This window comes from Notolepis coatsorum (assembly GCF_963971535.1).
Source record: "Notolepis coatsorum genome assembly, chromosome: 9".
Classification (NCBI taxonomy): domain Eukaryota; kingdom Metazoa; phylum Chordata; class Actinopteri; order Aulopiformes; family Paralepididae; genus Notolepis; species Notolepis coatsorum.
In genome coordinates this window covers 93,781,512-93,794,011 of record NC_140173.1, presented here as the reverse complement: position 1 = coordinate 93,794,011, position 12,500 = coordinate 93,781,512, and positions in this window count along the sequence as shown.

Genomic DNA, 12,500 nt, shown 5'->3' with positions numbered 1-12,500 from the left:
AAAATTGTTGCTTTGCACATGGAGGACAAATGGGCATTTCTGCTGTGAAAGAGGTCTCTCTTCAGGCTGCAGCAATGTGAATGTAGTGCCTGTGACACTGATTACTGTTGGTATTTCCACTCAAATGCCATCTTGCTGTACTGTAGGTGTGAGCTTGTTAACAGTGTTGAGAGTAACACATACCGTAATAGCAGCATGCTGACAGGGCCTGCTGTGGGCAGGGGTGTAAAAAGTACCCAGAAATTATACTTAAGTGAAAGTATGGGTACTGTCTCAAAATCTGACTCAAGTAAAAGTCAAAGTATCTGGCTAAAAACACACTTGAGTAAAAGTAAAAAAGTCCTACTTTTAAATGTACTTAAGTACTAAAAAGTAAAAGTAATTTTTTTTTTAAACGGATAAACCAGGGGTCTCAAACTCATTCCATCGTGGGCCAAGTTTTCATTTTAAATATACATTGCACCAGGTGAGTTAGTTGAAGAGGTGAGCCAATTAGTGAAATCATCAGCTGGTGTTTAGGCAAGGCTGGAATGAAACCAAGCACACTCTGCCGACAATGGAATGTGTTCTGTGATAGACAATGCTGAAATTACACTTTTTTGCATACAAATTATTTAATGCACTTCTCCATTGAAGGTAAACTAACATGGACGGCATTCACATCACAGCATGAATAATATCACAATATTAAAGACCGAATACTGTAGTATCCTGAATAATATGACAATATTAAAAACAGAATAATGGTGTATCCTGAATAATATCACAATATTAACCACAGCATACTGGAGTACCCTGAATAATATCATAATATTAACCACAGCATACTGGAGTACCCTGAATAATATCACAATATTAAAGGCAGAATACTGGAGTACCCTGAATAATATCACAATATTAACCACAGCATACTGGAGTACCCTGAATAATATCACAATATTAAAGACAGAATACTGGAGTACCCTGACTAATATCACAATATTAACCACAGCATAATGCCGATCTGACTGTCTATTCTTCTGATAGCAGGTGTTTAATCAAAGATCCCCACTTTCTAGTGTTGCACAAGGACCAATCAGCATGGGTATGGGCGGGTTCATTTTCCATTGATGGGGATTTGATTGGCTGTTTACCTGCGGTCGCAGGATTAATAACGTTAATGTTAGTTCGACCAGATAAACAATTCAAATATTCTAATTAAAATAGTTGGACCTGTGAGATTTGTACTTTGTACTTTGTAGGTCTGCATTTTAAATGTAAGGAGTAAAAAGTATGTTTTTTTCTCTGAAATGTAATGGAGTAAAAGTACAAAGTATACAAACCTAATAATACTTGAGTAAAGTACAAATCCCCCAAAACAGTACTTAAGTATTGTAACGAAGTACAATTACTCAAGTACTTTACACCCCTGGCTGTGGGTTTACTAAACTAAACTAAGAAATACCATGAGGATTTAAGTAATACATGAAACAGTAATAGAACACTATAGTAGTAGGAGTAGTGGTAGGCAGAGCGTTCTCTTTGATCTACTACTCACTTGTTGGGGAACACCTACAGTATAATCAAAATTAAAATAATTTGTATTTATTAAAAAAAGATTCTTCTTTGTAACTACTATTATTATTATTATTATTATTATTATTATTATTATTATTATTATTATTATTATTATTATTATTATTATTATTATTATTATTATTATTATTATTATTATTATTATTATTATTATTATTATTATTATTTTCTTAATTCTTTTACTTTTATTTATTAATCTATCAATTTGTCAGTTTTTGTTTTTGTATGAGTGATGGGTAAAAAGTGTGTTTGTATGTATGTGTGTGTATGTACGTATACGTATGTGTGTGTGTATGTATTTTCTTTTGTATTTCTTTATTTTTTTTTATTATTTTTTTTTACATAATTGTTTCACATGTATGTGTACGATTATAACTATTTGTTGGTTTCCTTAAACATATACGTGAATGAACAAAATTAAGGTAAAAAACTAAAACAAAAAAAATAATTTTTTTTCTTCTTTACAAGTAATACACGATCACTCGACTATAGCATGCAATCAATCAATCTGGATTTTTCTTTAAAATTCCCATCCCTAGTACATATACTGCACCTAAATGTAGAGTGGCTTCATTGATAACGTACTGTATATACAAAAAAATAAATACCATGAAAACAACATGTTATGTGCACCAACCATCAGTATATATCCGAGAGTGACGGTCACTGGCAACTAGAGGTGTCAGAACCTGTTTTAGACCTAACTGCTAGTAAAATTTAAACATGTATGAGGTGAACTGAAACCATGAAAGGGTTCTTGTCTCTTTTTTACCCGCCACTGAGCACAAATACTGTTGGGTGGTTAAGTGCCTTGCTCAACAGCACTTGAGCTGTTGAGTGGGTTTTGAGAGTGACAAGAGAGTTCACTTCCTCCACCCAGATGTTCCTGCTGGTTCAAGGATTCGAACCAGCAACACACTGGTCACAAGCCAGTTTGTCTACTCTACCCCAATACAAGGGTATTTCAACCGTTTACACAGAGGGGCTGTTATTGTGTGGTTTCAACCACATTACATAAGCTTCAGGCATCGCAACATGGTTACATCATGATTATATTCTGACCTCATTATGGATAAGATGGTGTTACACTAAGGATGGATCCTATCATTATTATGAGTTGAGTGAATGAATGAATGAATGACTGATTGGATTTATATAGCGCTTTTCTTGACACTGAAAGCTCTTTACAATGTAGAATGGAATATATAGCCTCCTCCACCACCACTGTGTAGAACTCAGCCTTGGGCTACATGGGCTCCATGACTACTCACAGGCTCACATCACACTACACACTGACTGCCATACACTGGCACCAGGCTCACATCACACTACACGATGACTACCATACACTGGCACCAGGCTCACATCACACTACACGATGACTACCATACACTGGCACCAGGCACACCTCACACTACACAATGACTACACTGGCACCAGACACACAACACACTACACACTGACTACCATACACTGGCACCAGGCATACATCACACTACACACTGACTACCACACACTGGCACCAGGCACACATCACACTACACACTGACTACCATACACTGGCACCATGCACACATCACACTACACGATGACTACCATACACTGGAACCATGCACACATCACACTACACGATGACTACCATACACTGGAACCATGCACACATCACACTACACGATGACTACCATACACTGGCACCATGCACACATCACACTACACGATGACTACCATACACTGGAACCATGCACACATCACACTACACGATGACTACCATACACTGGCACCATGCACACATCACACTACACGATGACTACCATACACTGGAACCATGCACACATCACACTACACGATGACTACCATACACTGGAACCATGCACACATCACACTACACGATGACTACCATACACTGGAACCATGCACACATCACACTACACGATGACTACCATACACTGGAACCATGCACACATCACACTACACGATGACTACCATACACTGGAACCATGCACACATCACACTACACGATGACTACCATACACGCACCATGCACACACCACACTACATGATTACTACCATACACGCACCATGCACACATCACACTATACAATGACTATCATACACTGGCACCAGGTACACAACACACTACACAATGACTGCCATACACACCAGAGACCAGGGTTAATTTCAGTTCAGTTAAATTCCCGGGAACGGTACCTCCGGCTCAGTCAGTCGTCCCTTACAAACATACTTTGCAGTGTTCACAGGTGGGAAGCCGGTGGGGTAACAGCGACTCCTACTGGCCTGTTCAGCAGGGAAGGGTTATGTGGGAGATAGCATGAATCTTTCCCAGTGAAACTCCTCACTGTCAATGTGATAGTCTACACCCTCCCCAGACCAACAGTAATACAGCATGTGATAGTCTACACCCTCCCCAGACCAACAGTAAGACAGCATGTGATAGTCTACACCCTCCCCAGACTGGCAGTAAGGCAGCATGTGGTAGTCTACACCCTCCCCAGATCAATAGTAAGACAGCATGTGGTAGTCTACACCCTCCCCAGACTGACAGTAAGACAGCATGTGATAGTCTACACCCTCCCCAGACTGGCAGTAAGGCAGCATGTGGTAGTCTACACCCTCCCCAGACCAACAGTAAGACAGCATGTGGTAGTCTACACCCTCCCCAGACCAACAGTAAGACAGCATGTGGTAGTCTACACCCCCCCCCCAGACCAACAATAGGACAGCACAATGACCAGGAAGGAAACTAAATTGTGGATATGGGAGCAAAGTAAATAAATAAAGAGAACATCTGGTTTTAACATCTCGTGATGAGGATTATTATGCAGCCTCAGTAGTGATGCACGATATATCGGCCGCCGATATAATATCGGCCGATATGGCAGTTTTTTTACACATCGGTATCGGCCGATATCAAGATAGGGCCGATATGGGCCGATATAAAAAAAAAAAAATTATATTTTCTTTTTCTTTTTACATGTTTTGGCCTTAAATTGTTTCAAAATATCAGTCATTTCAGAAAATAAGTTACAAAAGTAAAAAAAATTATGCGTTTTGGAAAATAGCTCTTTATTTGATTATCATAAAAAAGTGTTTTCTATACAGGGATATCGACATCGGTAAATATCGGTATCGGCCAGAACAGCAATATTAATATCGGTTATCGGTATCGGCCACAATTTTCACATCGGTGCATCACTAAGCCTCAGTAGGTAAATGTGTCTGCTTAGTATTCAGGGAAGACTGAGAGGATCCTGTGCAGAAGCTGACAGCTGGTTATGAGAGGAAAAAGCTCTGTTGGTTCAGGCCAGCATTTAATACAGTCAATAACATAAACCACTTCCAAGAAATGGGGACCACATGAATAAAAATGTATCGATAGCTCTGTGTGTGTGTGTGTGTGTGTGTGTGTGTGTGTGTGTGTGTGTGTGTGTGTTTGTGTGTGTGTGTGTGTGTGTGTGTGTGTGTGTGTGTGTGTGTGTGTGTGTGTGTGTGTGTGTGTGTGTGTGTTTGCATGTGAGAATGAGAGAGAGGGAGAGAAAGAAATCAATAATCACCACAGGCTCAGGTCAGATGGGACAGTGGTTGATTGGTGTCAGTTGTAGTTTATACTTTCATGTGTTTGTAATAGACAAATGCAGAGAAAACAACAACTATTGATCATGTTAAATGATGACCGATTGCTGCTCCACAGGCTTGTTCATAATATACAAATTTCCCTGAATTATACACACACCACAAGTTCTTCTAGCATGCTATGTGTGTAATTCTATTCTATTCTATTTTAATCTAATCCAATTGAATCCATGCCATTCCATAAATAATATTGTATACTATCTTGATAACCGGCAGCACTGTGCTGCACATTTCATTGATTTATCAAAAGTGTTTGACACTGTACCATAACATTTTAATAAATAAATAAGCCTTCTTAAGTAGGTTTGGATGAGCTTTCTGTTAACTGGTTTTATGATTATCTCTCAGGGTGAACTCAATCTGTTGTTGTTGATTAAAGCTCTCTTGAAATTAGTAAAGGTGTCCCACAAGATTCTATTCTGGGTCCACTTTTACTCCACATTACAATGTTAATTTGTATGCAGATGATACAATCTTGTATGCCACTGGCTCCACTCCACTGGCCACTACAAATTTACAATCTGCTTTTGATGTCTTTCAGATATCAAAGCATATCTTAAATTCAGATAAAACTAAATGTTATTCTCAAGGTTTTGTGTGAGCGATAATCCTAATATTAGTATCCATACACTTCAGGGTTCTCAACTTTAAATAGTAGAATATTGGGAATAGTAGGGATTTGGATAGATATAGGCTCTCTGTTTATACCCATGTAGAATATTTGTCTAAACAGTTGAATGTAAAAATGTGATTCTTGTGTAGAAACAAATCACGCTCTGCTACTGCCAGTCAGAGGAATACGCACTCTGTAGTGTAGTGGTATCTCATCCATTTTGATGAGTGCCCCCCAAAAATGTTTGGTATGGTATGGTTTATTTCTTAATCCCAGAGGGGAAACATGGTTTGCCACCAGAGCGAATACACATATACAAACATGAAAGACACAGTTACATGATACAATACACTACAGGATACACAACACAATAGGAGAGCCTCTTAACACAGTGCTATCGGTGTTCGTTATTATTATTTTTACCGCAGCAGGTACAAAGGACCTTCTCAATCGCTCAGTAGAGCATTGAGGCATCAGCAATCTGTTACTAAATGAGCTTCGCAGAGCATAGAAAATACTAATCAATGGGTGGCCTACAAAAGATAAAATGGTGTTCAGTTTAGTCCTGGTTCGCTTGGCTATGGTGATCTCCAGGGAATCAGGAGGAAGGCCAATCACTGAGCCAGCCTTTTTGATGATTTTATTTATACGGTTTTTGTCCGAAACAGTGATGCTGCCCCCCCAGCAGAGAACAGCATTGAACAGGACACTAGCGAGGATACCTTTGTAAAATATATAGAGAAGTGACCTGCTGATGTCAAAAGAACAAAGTTTTCTCAGATGAAAGAGCCGTGACTGGGCTTTTTTAAACACAGAATCTGTGTTCTGCTTCCAGTCCAGCTTACCGTCCAGGTGAACACCAAGGTTTCTATAGGACTGGACTATTTCAACCTCCTGCCCCATAATGATGACAGGAGAGACATTCACCTTCTTCCTACTGAAGTTGATGACCAACTCCTTGGTTTTTTAGATGTTTAATTCCAAGAAGTTGGCATCGCACCAGTGGACAAATGAGTCAATCTCCTTTTTATAGGCTTGGTCATCGCCTTTGTTGATTAGACCGATCAGCGCTGTGTCGTCAGAAAAAAATTGCATATGGCACATGGCCTCGCTATGTCTGCAGTCCGCAGTATAAAGAACAAAATGGAAGGGCGCCAAAACTGTTCCCTGGGGGCTCAGTTTTTGTCCAGATGACATCCGATATTATGTCATCCAGCCTGAAAAACTGAGGTCAAGGAACAAGATATTTCGTCCACCAAGAGATGGTTGAGTTGTGCAGTTTAAGCTGAATCATTTTGTTTGATAGGATATGTGGCTGGATTGTATTAACAGAGCTGGCAGGCGATTCAAGGTGGCTATACATTTGGTGCAACATAAAAATCAGTGCATCGTCGACTCCTACACTCTTCCTATATGCAAATAGCAAGGGGTCTAAATAAGGTGCCACCTGCTCCCTGAGGTGGCCCAGCACAACCCTTTCAAAACATTTCATGATGTGACATGTCAGAGCAATAGGTCTCAGGTTAGTGAGGCTATTACGCACATTGTTCTTTTTAGAGATGGGGACAAGACATGATGTTAACCACATTACAGGAAGAGCAGATGAAGACAAAGATAGAGAAAAAATAATTTGAAATAACTATTTCTTTAGTGTAGCTGTTATATATATTATGTTTATTATAAGTTAGCAGATATTATAAACATACCAATCAGCAATACCAACTGAGTCACGTGACTAAGTTGCCCCCTATCTGCGCGAGCATCTATAGGCTATAGCACCATTTAACAAAGCTATATAGCACCTGTTAATGGTATAGTAGGTATATAGTATATAGCACCAAAAGAGGTTCCCCTATGACTTTTTATAATTGTATTATTATTACGAGCCAAATAACCACTTTTAGTGCATATTTAGATATTTAGCAGCATTTCTCTTAACACATTGGCGGCCACTGGGATGAGTCTAATATCACTCTAGAGTCTAGACGACCAGCATATGTAAACAGACTTGGGGCTGTTTGTAGAGCTAAATCTATACTTTATAGTATTGCTATCTGTCCATTCTCATTGTCAATCGAGACCATAAACTGTCCCTTCAAAATGGCTTAAAGAAAAAAAAATGTCATCAATACGTTCTCATTTTATAGCGCCGTGAATATAAGCGTATTTCCTGGAAGGCTAGATAAAGGGCTAATAGCTACTAACGTTATATCCAATGGCATTTCCGTTATACATAAGCTACAGTTAAAATTCAAACTGCATATGATCGGCACGATCCTCAAGCATGTATGCATGAAAGGGGGGAGGGGGGGGCGGGGGACGTTGTTTCTTATTATTGATTACCAATAACCGTGTTCGTCTAAGTAGCCACATAGGCTGATCGGCTGGTTGAGTATCATAACAAGGCCCGATCGGGCTGTAATTTACGTGAAAAAGATCTTACCGTCTCTCACCAACACTCTTCGCCATTTTCATAGAACCACTGCCACAACTGATCAGACAGACCGAGGACATCAAGGGAGTAAGGATAAAGGGAACGGAATATAAACTAGGCCTATTTGCGGACGACGTGATAGTATACATGAGGCAGCCAGACAAGAGCTTCCCGGCACTGATGGATCTACTGAAGGAATATGGCCACTACTCAGGATACAAACTAAACGTGACAAAGACACAGACCTTAGCATGGAACTATACCCCAACGACAGAAATTAGGGAGGAGTACGGGATAAGATGGGGCATGGACAAGATTAAATACCTAGGGGTGAACATCACGAGAGGAGTGGGGAAACTGTTTGAAGCGAACTATACACAGATAAATCAGAACATCAAGAGAGACTTAGAGAGATGGACAGTAATGCCCTTGGACTTCAATTCAAGAATAGAGGTAATTAAGATGAACATACTATCAAGGTTACTGTACCTGTTCCAGTCACTGCCGATACAAATACCACAGAATCAATTCAGGGAGTGGGACAGACTGATATCGAGGTTCATATGAGCGGGGAGAAGACCACGGGTCAGATATAAAACACTACAACTACCAAAGGAGGAGGGAGGGATGGCAGTACCCAGCCTACAAGATTATTATTATGCAGCACAACTGAGAGCAGTGACGTGCTGGTGTAATGACAGATACGAGGCAAGATGGAAAGACATTGAAAAAGAAGGGGAGGGATACAGGGTACAAGCTCTGGTGGGAGATATGGAACTATTCAAAGAAAAAGAGGGACTGTTAGATCCAATCACCAAATGCACCTTGACCATATGGAACAGAGTAGTAAAAACACACAAATTGGAGAAGCAGTCAGGGGTTCTGAGATGGGTAGCACATGACAAGAGATTCAAACCAGGGAGGTTGGACCATGGATTCAGAAGGTGGGAGAGGGGGGGGGGGGGGGGGGGGGGCAACAGCGATATGCAAAATGATAGAGAAGGGGGAAATGCAGACACTACAAAAATTAAAGGAGACATTTGGACTAGAAAACAGGGACCACTTCAGATATCTACAGGTTAGAGACTACTACAACAAAGAAATAAGGGGGGCCAAAGACGAAGAACAGAATGGAATAATCAAGATGATAGTATGGGCATACGAAGGGGGGCAAGGAAGAGTAATATCAGCACTATACCGGGCTATAATGAACAGCAAGGGACACACGACCGATTACATAAGGGAGAAATGGAGAGAGAACTATAGATAGGAATAACAGAGAAGGAATGGGGTAACATATGCGAGGTGCAACATTCAACAACAGAATCGAGGATATGGAAAGAGTTTGGATGGAAAAACATAATCAGATTCTTTATAACCCCAGAGTTGAAGGGAAAATATGCACCAACACAAAGGGCATGCTGGAGGATGTGTGGGAAGGAGGGGGCAAATCACACACACATATTCTGGGGATGTCAGAAGCTGAAGGGGTATTGGGAGGAGATAGGGGAGGCAATGATCAGAATATTAGGATACGGGTTACCAAAAACAGGACTGGTGCTTTACTTAGGGGACCTGACACACGAGGGAATACAAGGGGGGGACAAGTATTTAATAAAGATAATGTTGATATCGGCCAGAAAAGCAATAACGAGACTGTGGTACAAAGAAGACCCACCGACAATAGCACAATGGGTAGGAATAGTAGAGGAGATACAGGATATGGAGAGTATAACGCACATGCTGAGGCTACAGGAAGAGAAATTTCCATTTTTGAGTATTACAATTTTTATTGTTTTTGTCTTTATCGTTTATGTCTGTTGAATAGTACTGTAGATGTCATTGTATATGTTGTGATGTATGTCTATAAATGTTTAATAAAAATTTAAGTTTAAAAAAAAATTAAAAAGATCTTACCATGAGCCGGTTGGATCCGCCAGACCATTTCCCAGTTATCAATCGTCATCTGGTAGATCGATATGTCCATTGGCTGATGATAAATCCCCTTACTGCACACTGAAATCTGCGATCCAAAACGTATTCCGTGCGACAGACAATAGAGATCGCTTCATGTGAGTAGAAAACTGCATTAAAAAAAATAAATAAAAAAAGACAACTTCGGCCACAGGGAACACTGCATTATCGCAATAGCGCCCCTAAGAGGATCTGGCCGGTAATGCACTTTCTCGAATTCAAAGAGTAGGGTACATCTGCAGTGCAGCTCGGCGACCTTGAATAGGTTATTAAAATGGAATAAAAGCCAACACAACTTGCCACGGATATATCCGTCCTTCGGTCCTCATGGATTCGAAAGACGGATATATCCGTGGCCGGGCGCCATTGTGTGTGTGTGTGTGTGTGTGTGTGTGTGTGTGTGTGTGTGTGTGTGTGTGTGTGTGTGTGTGTGTGTGTTGTGTGTGTGTGTGTCTGTGAGTGTGTGTGTGTGTGTGTGTGTGTGTGTGTGTGTGTGTGTGTGTGTGTGCGTGCGCGCGTGCGCGCGTGTGTGTGTGTGTGTGGGGGTGGGGGTGGGGGGGGGGGGGGGGGGGTGAGGGTACAATTGTATTTTTTGCATCTATGCATTTATATTGAGACAAATCCGAAGCTAACAGTGGTTATTTTTGGGTGTAGGTTAGTTCCTTTATTTATTTTCTATATCCCACGGCTAACTTCTTTCGACTTCCTCTCCCTCCACCACCGCGCTCTGACTCACTGCTGAGTCAAAGATAAAAAGCCCATCGGAGCCAAGAATGACCCCCCTCCTCCCAGCGGAGAGCCAGAGAAACAGTGCTTCAGGAAGCTCTAGGAAATGTGAGTGAGATTTCAGGAGGTGTACTATGAACATTCAACAGGTAGGTCCGATAACGCATTGTGATTGGTCGAGAGCGTTTTAAACCGTGAGTATATTCATGATACACTCACGGGTAAAATAACCATGAATATACCACTGTGCTGGCTTTAGAATGTTGTAGAAAGTTTCAACTGCCATTCATCAAACGGAAACTGTGTCAAAATGACCTAGATTGATTTAACGTACCCGTTAACCATAAACGAGTGGATATATAAAGAGGACGGGCCTACATCTACCGGTATTCAGAAAAACAGCATTATTAGACATGCAAATCCAACGAAAGACGAGCTGGTCGCACTGGATGTGGTGGAAAAAAGCCGCAATTAATCCTTCAACACCACCAAGTCGACTGCCTGGTCATTGAACTGGTCTAACTCCCGGAACTGTCCGAGGTGCTGATGACTTTTTCCGATATCCCACTGGTTCTTGTGTATTATTGCTTAATTATCCTGGTAATAATCAGAAGTATTGTTTATAATTATTGTTTAACATCATCTTTCAATGGGTCTGAATTAATGATTGGGATTGAATTAAACACAAGCGTTTGTTGTTAACCTCTTAATGTATCAATGCAAACAAAGTGCAAGGATGTCGCTACAGTAGGTCATGAAGGGAATAGCATCAGCTTTTAACCGTTGAAACATGCACCATCACCGTTGAAACATGCACCATCACCGTTGGAACATGTCCTGCTCTGAAATAACTGTTTAGTAAGAAACGATGTATTTACTCCTAAAATAAAAGCATCAGAGAACTCCCTAGATAGGCAAGTGAATTCACTAACACAAAATGTCTGATTCACTGATTCACACACTGCTAACAGACCACATTGGCTTCCACTAGCCTTGCTAACACATGCTAACACTTTCTCGTTCCAATATCTGTCGAACAAAAACACAGTTGTCAGTGCTTTACAGACTGAAATGTCTCCCAGTTTGAGACGAATCAGATGGTCTTCTTAGACAAAGTGAATTGTTCCTTTAATGAACTAAACAGAGAGAGAATCGTGCTGCCTCACCGCACACAGTCTGAGAGAAACTACAAGACAAGAAGCACAGTGCAATACACCATCAGCTATTCTGAATACTAGAGGAGAGAAAAGAGAGAACGAAGAGAGGAGGGAAAAGAGAGGGAGAGAGAGAGAAAAGAGGGAATGAAGAGAAATAGTGAGAGAAGAATGGAGAGAGAAGAGGAGACAGGCGAGGGAGCCGATTCACGTCGGCAGTACTATACATACCACAGGGGGGGGGGGAGAGAGAGAGAGAGAGAGGAGATACAGGGAGAGAGAGAGAGACAGTGATGGAGAGAGACAGTGAGAGAGATGGAGTGAGAGGCTAGAGGTGGAGAGAGAGGAGAAAGAGTGAGAGATAGAGAGAGGG